This window comes from Leopardus geoffroyi, chromosome B1 (assembly GCF_018350155.1).
Source record: "Leopardus geoffroyi isolate Oge1 chromosome B1, O.geoffroyi_Oge1_pat1.0, whole genome shotgun sequence".
Lineage (NCBI taxonomy): Eukaryota > Metazoa > Chordata > Mammalia > Carnivora > Felidae > Leopardus > Leopardus geoffroyi.
In genome coordinates this window covers 171,031,369-171,045,928 of record NC_059327.1, presented here as the reverse complement: position 1 = coordinate 171,045,928, position 14,560 = coordinate 171,031,369, and positions in this window count along the sequence as shown.

Sequence of the window (14,560 nt, the reverse complement as noted above, 5' to 3'; positions counted from 1 at the left end):
TAAAGGGAGGACAATTCTGCAGGGTGGTTCATGCTCCAGAAATGTTCCCCTGTGGATCAGGTCAAGGTCAGACTTTACCTGAGACCAGATCCCTGCTTGGCTCTTTTTCCTCCTTCATAAGGCCTTTCCTGGATAATTTTACCATCAACAAATCATGGTGCATTGAATTCCTCTCTCTGGCTCTGCTTCTTTAAAACCTGACCTAAGACAACCAGCCACAAGGAAATGCCCATGAGAGAGGAGGCAGCATCCAGAAAAGTGAAAACCACACTAGTTACAGGTCCTTGGAGAGGACAAATCACTGGTTGAGGCAAAGGATCTGCATTCACTCATTCTTTTTGACTAAACAGATCCTAAGGGCTGCGAGCCAGTCTGTTTCTCAAACTGAGTTTTTCACACCCTGGGAACACGCAACCACATTCCAGGAGTTATTAGAAATTGTAGGATAAACCCACATCTTCCTAGAGTGACAAGTGTGCTAGAAAACATGGGGGAAATATTTTATATTAGAACAGATGCACATCTATTATGACATAATGTACAAAATGGGCAAAACAATTTTTTTTAAAGATGAAATACCTGATCTCAAAAGGCACATCTCTCCTGATGCAGGCAACTGTGGGCCTCCAGAGTTCAAGGTTCTTCTTCTTCTTCTTTTTTTTTTTTAATGTTTATTTATTTTCGAGACAGAGAGAGACAGAGTATGAATGGGGGAGGAGCAGAGAGAAAGAGGAAGACACAGAATCCGAAGCAGGCTCCAGGCTCTGAACTATCAGCACAGAGCCCGACGCAGGGCTCGAACTCGCGGACCATGAGATGGTGACCTGAGCCGAAGTCAGATGCTTAACCAACTGAGCCACCCAGCAGCCCCAAGGTTCTTGTGATATAAGCGGTACTTAAGTAAAGTTTGATGAGCACTGGCAGGCAGTTAGTGGTGGCTACTTTGAACAAGAGCAGAAAATAGGCTTTGTCCTGTAAACCAAGGCAAGAAAAGGAGAGAAAGTAAACTTCCATGAAACCAATTTATGTTTTTAGTCCTTCCCCTTGTAATAACCCTCATGTCCGAGGGCTCTCTGTTTGCTAAGCACTTGACACATGGACTCAACCCTCCAGCACCCTGTGAGCAGCCTCATTTTACACACGGGAAAAGGTCAGAGAGATGAAGTAACTTTGCCAAGGTAATTGGAAAATATGTGGGTATCCTCACTCCGGCTCGCTCTGTATCTTCTCCACTCTTTGTGCTCATAGAATGTAGGACATATAAAAATAGAGAGATCCAGGAACGGTATCTCTAGAATAAATGCCACTGAAGTCAAAAGAGTTGAAATCTGGCCTGAATTAGAACATTCCATTTCCCACCTTTTACCCTGATGTTCATTTTATACTTTTGTTCTCTTGATTTCATGTTTTTCAGCTGGATATTTTCAACTGAAAACATCGACTTCTTTCCTTGACCATGCTATATTTATTTCTCTGTCATCACCCTTATAAATTGTGCCCTGGGGATAACCTCCTAGGCCTGGCTTGCTACGTAAAAATGAATAGAAGGTAAGTTTGAAGTTATCAGAAATCAGAACAATCAGGTTTCACAAGCATAGAAGTCATGAAGAATTTCTTTATAAAGGTTACATTCTATTTCTTTATTAAAAATTCACCAGTTTCCATGTATACAGTTGGTCTGTCTCTTAAAAAAAAAAGACTTACATGCTATTTCAGGGTTTCATAAATACAAACTCAAATCTATAATCTGGAATTTTTTAGGAGAAAGGATGGAGGTTAACTTATCCCTCCCTTATCAGTAGCATCATTTAAAGAATTGTTTAGCACTATCTCCCTACTCTGCTGAGTCGCTGGGAGTAAGTCCAAGAATATGAGGCAGGAACAGCCAGGGTCTGAAGATGATTTCTATTCCTTTTCAGCTTGTTACTTTATAATTCAGTCTCACAGGTCAATTAATGGTCATATTGACATACTGTCCCCAGAGTATTCCAGCTTGCATTTGTGATATGGGGGCTGCTGTCACAGTTCCTTGTATTTCCTTTAAAACTTTGTCCCAGTGGATATAGAGCATTATTTTTCATAGGTTAGCTAGCCAAGATCTTCAGAAATTTTGTTGAAACTTATGGTTTCTGGCATTTAAGTTCACACTCATAGAATACAATAGTTGTACACAATTAAAATCATTTTTAAACAGGTGATTTAAAACACTATAAAGGTATTTTCCCCACCTTTCTGACAAGTATTGAATAATTTTAATACTTTTTTCAAAGTATCATCTTACTGCTCATTATATAAACTGTTTTATATCTTTATAAACCTGTTTTTCAATTAGTAAACAACTCCTAAGGCACTAATTAAACTTTGCAGATACGAAAAAAGGTGTTCAAGTTTAACTTTATGTGATCTCTTAGCTATAAAGGCATTTCATAAGCCTAACAAATGTATGAATTGAAAACCAAGCTATAGCAATGTGGCGGTTTTGGAAATCACAAACCAAGCATTTTGTTCCAATGTCATGTGTTATTCTGGTAGTCTAGGCCATCTAGAGTATAAAGCAGTGGTAACAAAAATGACAATGAGGATAAATTGCAACTGAATCTTTAAAAGGGAAAGCTGAAAGGGGAAAGTGGGAAGGAAGGAAGGAAGACAGAAAGGATGGAAGTAAGGAAGAGAGAGAAGGAGCAGAGAAACGAAGGAGGGAAGGAGCCTAACTGTGGTTCTCTTTAACCACAGTTCAGGTGTTGTTCTAAGGAGCACAATAATCCAATGGAAATCACAAGTCAGTTTCAAGGAAAGACACAGTAGAGGTAGGTATCTCTATTGGGACAAGTTGAAAGAAACTGTGTTGAAGGAAGCTTTGTCAAAACGTACCACATTGGATCCTCTGTCCAAGGCCACCATCAAGGTCGAGTTCATGGCTGGGACTTCTGAAAATGCAGATTTAGTGAAATCTAAAAGTCATCATAATGTTCTTTGCAATAGCGACGTAACTAACAGAGAGACATGTGGCATAATAGGTTTCTGCCCTACTTCGGCCACTTACCAGTATGACAGTTAATTGAACCATTTGAGGCTTTACTTTCAGCACATTGAGGTGACAGACAGAAATGGATTGGAAGTCCAGGGCCGTCTCTTATTACATAACTTCTGTGAATCTATTTCTTCAACCATAGATGTGAATAAGACATAAAAGGTTGTTTGGGAGAAGCCAGATGAAGACTACATAATATATGATGCCATCTACATGAAACTCTAGAAAATGCAAACTAATCCTTAGTGACAAAAAATAGATCAGTGTTTGCTGGGGGAGCCAAGCAGCAGGGAGAGGCAGGAGGAAAGAATTATAAAGGGGTGCAAGGAAATTTTTTAGGTGGTGGATGTGCCCATATCATCACCTGGGGATGATTTCACAGATATACACATATGTCAAAATTTACCAAATTACACATTAGATATTTTAAACATTTATTGTGTGTCAATCATACCTAAATAAAGCTGTGTTTTTAAAAGGGTCAGAGAATTAAATGAGATAGTATATTGTGAACCAATTTGCATACATTGGTAACAATATGCATTGCAAACAATGGTACAAGAGGGCCTCCAGAAATGAGCTCCCTTGCCTACTTATGTCACAGAACTATTTAAAGTGGTACTGCACCGGGGAGCCTGCGTAGCTCAGTTGGTTGAGCATCTGACTCTTGATTTCAGCTCAGGTCATGATTTCAGGGTTCATGAGATCGAGCCCCACATCAGACTCCATGCTGAGTGCAGAGCCTGCTTAAGATTCTCTCTCTCTCTCGGGGTACTTGGGTGGCTCAGTCAGTGAAGTGTCCAACTTCGGCTCAGATCATGATCTCATGGTTCGTGGGTTCAAGCCCCACATCAGACTCTGTGCGGACAGATCAGAGCCTGGAGACCGCTTCGGATTCTGTCTTCCTCCCTCTCTGTTGCTCCCCTGTTTGTATGCTCTCTCTCTCTCTCTTTCTCTCTCAAAAAGAAACATTAAAAAAATTTTTTTTTAAAGATTCCCTCTCTCTGCCCCTCTCCCCTGCTTGCATGCTCTCTCTCTCTCTAAAATACAAAAATAATTACAAAAAAAAAAAAATAAATAAAATGGTACTGTACTCCACAAACATCTGTCAATATTAGAAACACTGAAATCTTTCCAGCAGTTTTATAGCTGGATAAATATTTTCAAAGAAAAATATGGGACAATATAAAAATATCTCTGTGGATTTTTCAGGATATTGGTTCTGTGACTTTCTTTCAAATCTTTATTAGAAGCATATTTCACATTGTTGGAAGCATATTGTACATAGGACTTGCATGCCACCTTTCCACTCCATATTTTAATCATAAAATGTCTGCGTGTTTAATGACTGCCTTATAATTTTCTCAGTGGTAAGAATTTGGGATATGTTTTGAAGCTAGAGCTACCAGGATTTATGACAAACTTTGGGGTGGAAAGAAGGGGACCCAGGGATGATGCTGAGGTTTTTGGCTTGAGCAATTCAAAGTTCAATGAGGTGGACTTTGGACGGGGAAGAGTATGGAAAAGGCAGGCTTGGAGAGGGGATGAGGAAGTCAGTCTGTCTGGGACAAGTTAGGTGCTAAACATCAAAATGGACATGTGAAGAAGGCACTGGACAGGAGATCAGAGGGGACATCTGGCTGGAGATATAAATTTGGGAGTCTCTAGCATAAAGATGGGATTTAAGGCTCTGGGCTGCATGAGGGCTTCAAGGGCATGAGTGCAGAGAACAGAAGAGGTTCAAGCACAGAGTCATGCGGACCGTCTATGTCTAGAGATGACAAGGGTGACAGAAAAGGAATGTCAGGGAGGAGGGAGGAAATCCCAGAAGACTGTCTATCCTGGATGCCAAGAGACAAAAGTGTTTATGGGACAGAATGCTGCTGGTCATCCTAGTAAGAGGAGGACAAAAGAGTCCTCTTGAAGTAAAACGTGGCTATACCAAGGGAGCTTTTGGTGGAGTGCTGTGAGCAAAACTATTATTGGAGTGGATTCAAAAGGTTATAGTAAACAGAAATTTCTCCAAAAAAGATATATAAATGGCTAGTAAGCAGATGAAAGGAAGCTCAATATTATTAGCCAGCGGGGAAAGACACATCAAGATGACCATGAGATACCATCTCACGCCTACAAGGATGGTTACAATCAAAGGAAAATAACAAGTGTTCATGAGGATCTGGGGAAATGCTTTCACACAGGGGTACATTTTTAAAGGCCCTTACACTGCCTTTTCCGCTGACGTCAGCCAGCATTCCCTCCTTTACCTTCTCAGGAATCGTATATATACGGACGGAATCCAAGGACATCCTTGGATGCCTGGTAAGCATCTAAGGCTGAGTATTTCTTCATTGAAAGAGTTTTAATTACTTTAAGTTACTTTACTTTCACAAGGCAGGATTTCTATTTTTTCCAGGTATTTAAATTTTTTCTCAGAGTTTTCAAATTGATTGACTAAAATTGTTCATAGTATTTTCTCACGGTCTTTTGAATCTGTAATGTGTACAATTGTTTTCCCAATGTACATTCTTAATGTTGTGTAGTAATCTCTTTTCTCCCATAAATCTTGCCAAGTGACGGCCTAGTTTATTAATCTTTTTTAATTTTTTTGTCTCCCTCCCTTATTAATCTTTTTTAAAAACCAACTTTTGTTGATTGTCTCTATTGCGTTTTACTATATCATCTATTTCTGCTCATTATTACCTACTTTTTTCTACTTGCCTTGAGTTTATTTTGTTGTTCTTTTTCTACCTTCAGTTGGATCCTGAGCTCACTAATTTTCCATGTTTCTTCTTTACTCATATAAGCATTCAATGTTATGAATTTCCATCAAATATTACATTAATTGCATGTCATAAACTTTGATACTTCAACTTTTATTATTGTTCAGCTACAAATATTTTCAAATTTCAATTATGAGTTTTACTTTGAGCAATGACTTATCAAAAAAAGTGTGCATTTTAATATCCAAAGTTAATTTTATAGGTCTCATTTGTCATTTTATTGTTGGTATTTGAAATAATTGCATTGCAGTTAGAAAACAGAGTCTGCATAATACTGATTCTATGAAATTTGTTGAGTCATGCTTTATGACTAGGCATTTAATCAACGCTTGTAATATTCCATGAATGCTTGAATGCACATTTTAAAACGGTCGTGTACAGAGTTATATGTCCATTAGATTGAGATTGTTAGTTGTAGTGTTCCAAAAGAATTTGTTTAAACTTTTATATGTCAGGAGCTCAGCCAGCTGAGATGGGAGAGAGAGAGAGATGCTAGGTTTCAGAGTAGCTGATTAAAACAATGTGCCAAAAATGAAAGAGCTAAGCCTTTATTCACTTAATGCTATGGTACAAGCAAGAAGTTACACTGGAGAAAGTTCAGACTTCTCCTGTTCCATTTTCCCCCATGGAACAGTACACTGGTCAAGGTCAGGTAGATCAGTGCGGATGCGGGGGTCATCTCACTATTGAGGGAACCCTGGAACAAAAGAGTCTAATAGTGTTATGGAGTCTGCGGTCAGGGTAAGGACATGGAGGAAGGGCCAGGAGTGAAAAATTCAGTGCAGAGCCTTATGCGGGGCTCAAACTCACAAACCACGAGATTGTGACTTGAGCTGAAATCAAGAGTCGGACACTTAATGGACTGAGTCAGCCAGGTGCCCCAGATTTTTTTGCTCTTAGAGACAGCAGGAGCAGAGAAGAGTGGCAGAGGGAGGGAGGGGGGAGGGAGAGAAAGAGAGAGAGAGAGAGAGAGAGAGAGAGAGAGAGAGAGAATCTTAAGCAGGCTCCACATTCAGGGTAGAGCCCGATCCCCATGACCCTGGGATCATGACCTGAGCAGAAATCAATAGTCAGACACTCAACCAACTGAGCCACCCAGATGCCTCATTGCTATTCTTTTTATTAAAACTATACACTGGGTATTATTATTATGCACAAATACTATTTATTTGGATTTACATACATGCCTCCCCCGAATATTATTTTAATCCTTTTTCTCAGACCATCTACTGGATCATTTTTTTCTTTGTTTAATTACATCATTTAGAAGTTTCTTTTACATATTGTTGAGGTAGCTGGTTTGTATGTATTTTTTTATTCTTTTGAAAAAATAATTTTGCCAAACATGAAATTCAAGGCTGATGGTTATTTTCTCTCAACATTTTGAAGGTGTATTATCCATCCCACTGTCTTTTGCCTTCCCCGGTTGCTATTGAGGAAACTGGTGTCATTTTCATTTATTCTTTCTTTATGGCTGATTCTAAAATCTTTCTTTGTTTGTGGTGTTCTGCAGTTTCATTGCCTATATTTTTTCAAAGATTTTTAAGTGTTTATTTATTTTTGAGAGAGAGAGACAGAGTTCAAGTGGGGGAGGGGCAGAGAGAGAGGGAGACACAGAATCTGAAGCAGGCTCCAGGCTCCGTGCTGCCAGCCCAAGAGCCTGATGTGGGGCACAAACTCAGACCATGAAATCATGACCTGAGCCAACATCAAGAGTTGGATGCTTAACCAGGCACCCCTGGCACCCCTCATTGCCTGTATTTAAGCATGGATTTATTTCTCTTTTTCCTTTTAGGGAAAAATGTGTTTCTTCAATTTGTCCTTTTTGAGATACAACACGGATTTCTTTTTTTCCTTCTTGACATACAATGTGCTTCCCACTCTCCTTAAGTGATGGGAGTCCCCTTACTGAGATAGGCATAAGGCTCAGTTTTGGTCAGTTTTCACAAGAGCAATTTTCAAGGAGCAGGGGCTGCTGGGGACAGTTTCCTAGCTGAGAAAAAGAAACAGGATATCTGCTTCTGGCATTATGGCTGACCTGGTGCTCTGAGGGGCTCTTCCACGGAAGGTCTACTAATACACTACATAGGACACTTTTTGAAATACTGCTGGTCTCCCAAGAGGCAATGAAGATCTCCAAGGACAGTCCATCCTTTCTCCTCCTCCCCCATCATCTTCCCAAAACGAAAATAAATTTGAGCTGGGGTCCGAAGAAAGCAGGATGGAGCTGGGGTTAGAACAGTTGGCAGCCAGTAAGGAAGGAGGAAGAGAATAAATTCTGGTTAGGAATCCAGCAGAGTTTGCTACATAAATGTCCAAATCCTGGGAGGAGAAGGGGGAGAAATGAAACTGTAAATTTCTTAGGGTGGTGGATTTATGGGTTGAGGAGTTTGAATTTTTTTTTTCCAATTTGACTTATTCAGTTGTTCTTTTTTTTTTTTTTTTTTTTAATTGTTTGATATTCTTAGGCCATTGAAGCTAAATGTCCAGGTAAGACCAAGACACCAGACATCTATATATTGATTTGTTCACTCTAAGGATTCTGAAAAAAAAAAAAAATGCTTGGTTAGGTTAAGACTCAGCAGTGTTCTCAAGAAAACATTTCTTCCTGGCATATTTATAGATTTAAATTTTTTTCTGCTTATCATATTCCTCATATACTAATCTCCTGGTAAAAGGAAATACATAACAAATGTCTCTGAAGGACACTTCAGAAGCTGATTTTAACTAATAAATCTTGTTTATTATAGCCTAGTGACATTAAAAAGGCCTAATGGCTAAAAAAAAAAAAAGGCCTAATGGCTAAAATTAAGGAATTAGAGATGAATGGAGACCTAACCCAGGCTGTTATATGATTCGATCTATGTGTCTTTTATTTTCCTGCCCAGGTCCTTAGTATGCTGCACTAAGAGGAATCTTAGAGTTCATGCAATCCTCATTTCACTGTTGAGGAAACTGAGTGCATGCTGCTAGCTATCTTGAACACAAATCAAACATGACGAGTTTGATAAAAATAATATTTCCCTGTTTCTAATATTTCCCTGCACATGTTTGTCATGTTCAAACATTTTAAAAAGGAGCAATCCCTTACAATTGATAAATACGTTTGGTACCCCGGGTCCCCCCTCCCATTCTCCCCGAAAAGCAGCTTTTTTTTTTTTTTAAGTTTATTTATTTATTTTGAGAGAGAGAGAGAGAACAAGTTGGAGGGAGGGAAGCTGAGAGAGCGGAACAGAGGATCAGAAGCGGGCTCTGTGCTGACAGCAGAGAGCCCGATGTAGGGCTCGAACTCATGAACTGGGAGATCATGACCTGAGCCAAAACCAAGAGTTGGACACTTAATCGACTGAGCCACTCAGGAGCCCCTGAAAGGCAGCTTTAAATTGGTGATTTATCTGTAAAAGCTAGGAAACATGGTTGATGCCTTACGCCTGTCATCTGCTACCCACCCCCAACCCAGGTAGCCTAGTATAGCATCTGGTACCTCGTACATACTCAAAGAACGTTTGTTGAACAAATATATGAGTATATATAAGGTATAAGTCAATGAGAACCTATATTCTCCTCCTTCACAATTATCTTTCTTTCTTCAGATATACTTGTGACTACCTAGTAAATGAACTGCTTTTAGGAAATAGGAAGAAAATGGACTTCGCCATGGGAACTAAGTAGGGCACTTTATTTGCATTACACACCATCTTTCTTTCTGTTATTTTTAACTTTCAAATCTCTGGATGTCAGAACCTTACTTCTGGGGACATATTATTGACAGAGGAATTGTCTACTAACTTGAAAAATGTTGAGGAAGTACTCTGTCAATTATTAATGTCATGCTAATTATAAATTCAAACTAGACTCTTAGGCCTCAAAGTGAGCAATGCTTATCAGAAGATTGAGAGACCTGTTCCGGCCCTGCACATTGCAGAAATCATTTTAGTCCTTTCTTCTCAGTGGCTGAACTTCATACTTATTTCTAGTGGTAATTACTAAGGTCCATAGGGCTGGGCTGTAGACGGAAGCAGGCAGAAGAGTTGAACATGCACAAGTTTTGAAAACAAATGAAATTGGGTTGAACCCCAGACTCAGACACTCAGCAGCTATGTGAACTTTAACGAGTTAAACAGCTTTTCTGGAGCCTCAGTTTACTTATCTGCAAAATCAGTGTAGACATATGGATATCCAAAAATTGGTATGAGGAGTAAAGAAGGATAACAAATACAATGTCCTTTGTATAACAACAACAAAAAAGCCAGTATTCTTGCCTTTCTTATCTCCCTCCTTGGGTAACTTCTGTAGAAATACTCCGCAAAATATTTGGGGAGTATTGCTTCAGTGCTTGAGTATCCTGCCTTCATAAACACACTGCACACTCTACCCCATCAACCAATAAAGCTCTTTTGTCATCAAGCAGAGTTTTTCTATCACCGTGATTTGTGAATGACTCCTATAGTTTTTGCAATATCCTTATAGACCAATGATACTGTTTGCTTAGTATAGGTTAGATTTGCCCAAAGGTTTAATACAGGTAAAATCACAAACTTGCTATTCTAATTATACACATATACAAGAACATATAGCTTTTCTGATGACTATTAAAATAAATAACTATTCCATTTTTGTGAGTCACCTAAAATGCATGCAGTATGCCAGTATAGGAGTCCAAAACCACTCTAGGTATTTTAAGTAGAAAGGGATTTAATACAGGGAATTTGGTGCTTGCATAGCCACTGTGAAGTGCTGGTGGAATAAACCTGGGGCTGAGCCTTCAGGATTGACTCCCATAACACTGTAAATCTGATCTGCCAAGGACATTCGAGTTTCTGTTTTATTAAGTCATCAGAATTATCAGAAGGTAGATTTAAAGTTTTTTAAAACTTTATTATTTATTTTTGAGGGGGGAGGGGCAGAAAGAGAGGGAGACACAGAATCTGAAGCAGGCTCCAGGCTTTGAGCTGTCAGCCCAGAAACTGATGCACCTCACCATAAGATCATGACCTGAGCTGAAGTCGGACGCTTAACCAATTGAGCCACCCAGGTGCCCCTCAGAAGGTAGATTTTAAAGGTTCATCCCAAACTTTCATTATTGTTAGAAAAAGAACACTTGTGATAAAAAGAAATCCTGCTGCTGGTGCATCAGAAATGGCATGTTTATTTATGAAGGACAACCTATTCATTCATTGATTTGTTTCTCCACCCATAACAGGTCTATTCTGTTTGTCTTGTGTGTTAACTGATTTTTTTAAAATGTTTTTCTGTCACTGAAAAAAATGTGTTCCTGCCTTTGTTTATTCATTTATTTTAGTGTTTATTTATTTTTGAGAGAGAGAGAGACAGACAGAGCAGGAGTGGGGGAGGGGCAGAGAGAAAGGGAGACACAATCTCAAGCAGGCTCCAGGCTCCTAGCTATCAGCACAGATGCTGGGCTCGAACCCATGAACTGCAAGATCATGACCTGAGCCGAAGTCAGACACCCAATCGACTGAGCCACCCAGGCGCCCCATGTGTATTCATTTTTAAGTGAGTATAATCCAAATGTTGACTTTTCACTTGACATTTTCCCATATTATTACATACTTTTGTAACCATAGATTCTGGTAGATTAAAAAAAGAAAAGGTGACTATAAACTGTACTATGCTTATTGGCATGAGAAGCTTCACACATATCCCTACTAAGTTTTTAACAGCTTTATTGAGATACGTTCACCATTTAAAGTTGTTTGGTATATACATAGGGATGTATAATCATCACCAATATCTCTATTAAATTTCATCGTTTTATTTTGAACTCATTTTTCTAAATCTCATATTTCTGGCTTTTAGATTGTTTATTCTTTTTTATTTTTTATTTTATTATTATTTTTTTTTTTTAAATTTTTTTTCAACGTTTATTTATTTTTGGGACAGAGAGAGACAGAGCATGAACGGGGGAGGGGCAGAGAGAGAGGGAGACACAGAATCGGAAACAGGCTCCAGGCTCCGAGCCACCAGCCCAGAGCCCGACGCGGGGCTCGAACTCACGGACCGCGAGATCGTGACCTGGCTGAAGTCGGACGCTTAACCGACTGCGCCACCCAGGCGCCCCAAACCTGTTTATTCTTTTTTAAAAAATGTTTATTTATTTTTGAGAGAGAGAGAGAGAGAGAGCAGAGTGTGAGCAGAGGAGGGGCAGAGAGAGGGAGACACAGAATCTGAAGCAGGCTCCAGACTCTGAGCTGTCAGCACAGAGCCCGACACGGGGCGCGAACCCACAAACCGCGAGATCATGACCTGAGCTGAAGTCAGACACTCAACCGACGGAGCCACGCAGGCGCCCCAAGATTGTTTATTCCTGCGTGCGTGCATGCGCTCTACCTCTGCTCTAATAAAACCGCCCAAGCAAGGGTTAAAACCATTGCCAGGTGGCTGCAGGTTGAAATTACTCCATTCAGCAGCACTTTTAAGTTTTTAAAGGTAGAATAAGTAAGTAAGCGATAAAACCGCCTCTACTCTGATATCAATTGATGCCAGCCCAGGCAACATGAAGAAGACAATGGGAAATGATTTGCCTGTTCTGCTAGCCAGTGACTCCAAAAGAAAAGGCGAGGTGCTGGCTGGCATAACTTGTTTTAAATGCAGCCATTCTATTTTTTCTAAGACTCCCAGAATTTTGCTAATGACTGATATCAAATCTCCCAGGCTGCAGTTTCAGCAATATACCCCTCCCCCGCCTTTTTTAAAGATCAGGATAAGATTTGTTTTTGTCCAGTCTCTGGCATCTCATTGTAAGCAGGGAGATGTTCTGTTCATTGCTCTGATGGTTCCTGGCACATAGTAGGCCCTTCATATACGTATTTGTTGTGTGAATGAATGAATGCCTTTCACAGAGATTCTAGTATTTTCATGACCATTGTTACTATTTATTTTGGTAATAACTGTCACCTGCTAACTTCTACCTGTCCATCAGCCCTTATCTTGAATGTCACTTCCTTCAGGAAGCCTTCCGGAGCCTCTCCACTAGGTAAGGTGTTCCTGAGCTCCCTCTTCCACATGACTCTTATTACTGATCAAAGCTCCATGGGGGAAGTTTCTGTGTTTATTGGCTGTGTTCACCTTTGCATCCCCAATTCTAAGCTCAATGCCCATCACAGAGTAGGTACTTAATCAGTATTTGTCAAATAGTTAAAGTAAATTGGAATGTCATTCATCTCTAAAGGCAAAAACTCATTCAACACAGCCAGGTGTTCTTGTACCCCTATTCATCTGTCTTGACTCTCAAGTTGTCTTTTTTTAATGTTTTATTTATTTTTTGACAGAGTGAGAGAGAGAGAGCACGCAAGTGGGAAAGGGGCAGAGAGAGAGGGACAGAGGATCCAAAGCAGGCTCTGTGCTGACAGCAGAGAGCCCGATGTGGGGCTCGAACTCATGAATGGTGAGATCATGACCTGAGCAGAAGTCAGATGCTCAACCAACTGAGTCACCCAGGTGCCCTATAAGTATCTTAAAAAAAAAAAAAAAAAAAAGTGCTGAGGCATGGTTTACATGTCATAAAATTCACCCATTAGAGTCTTCTTACTCATGTTTCTCTCTCATTTTCTGTGTGAAGGTCATTTTTCTGATGGTAAAAAATGGGAGAAGATAGAAGTGTATTATAGTGTTAACTTGGATAGAGAATGGGCTCCTAGAGCCCAATTTACCAGGATTTACTTCTGTTTTATTTCTCTTTGTGATTGTAAGCTAGTTAACTTCTCTAAGCCACAAATTCTAACCTGTAAAATTGTACTAGGAAGAGTTTGTTTCATTGGATACTTCAAGGATTGAGTGAGATAACATCCAAAAGATCTGTCAACTGATCCACTGTAGGGATAGTAACAAAAAAAATGTGGATTACTTCTCTTCTCTCTGTAACTGTTAACTTGGACCCCCTTAACAGGTCTATTCTTTCACCATTATCATTATTTTGTTATGAGCATATTTAAAAACAAAACAAAAGAAAACAACCTTCTTGCTTCCTTAGCGTCTCTGCAAGCCCCACTTCATTCTGAGGTTTAGCTTTACCGACACTATTCCTACAGATTTTTGTCCCTCTTTTTATTCATTCTCCCGCATATGCTTTTTCTCTCCATCTTCTGAATACGCTGGTAGGAAAAACAAGCCCCACCTGAGATCATTAGAGAACAGCGGTTCCTTTAGTTGCCATTCTCTTTCTCCTTCACTCTAAATCTTCCACCGTGAACACAGAATTTTATTTTTCAAAGCCTCCCATTCTTTTAAAAATACGTTTCCTTTTACACTCTCTTGTCTCGAAATCACACCTGTCTTTTCCCTGGATCCGTTTCTTAAAGTCTCTGACCGCCTGCCTTCTGTGCTACATCACGGTCACATCCCCCAGGTTTCTACAGCTTCTCGGCGACCCACCAATTCTTCCCCGGGAGTCACATTACATCAGCATTACTAATACAATATCGTTTACATTCCAGACTGTTTTATTCTAGGCAATCAATTAAAAACGAAGCTCGGTACTGGCTTGATTTAACATGGAGGATGAATTGTCTAAGGTCAAATGCAAACTGCTGCAAGATGTGGGAGACCTATATTTATATTCATACTAAATATATACCTGTTGAATTTGGGCTTTTTCTCAACGCTTCAGAAACCCTGAGCTCTCGGGTGACTGGGATGGTAAGAAGGATAGGTTTCCAGAAACTTCGCAAAAAAAAAAGACTCCATCTAAACACTGCTCCATACGCTCAAGGAAAACCCACCAACAAAA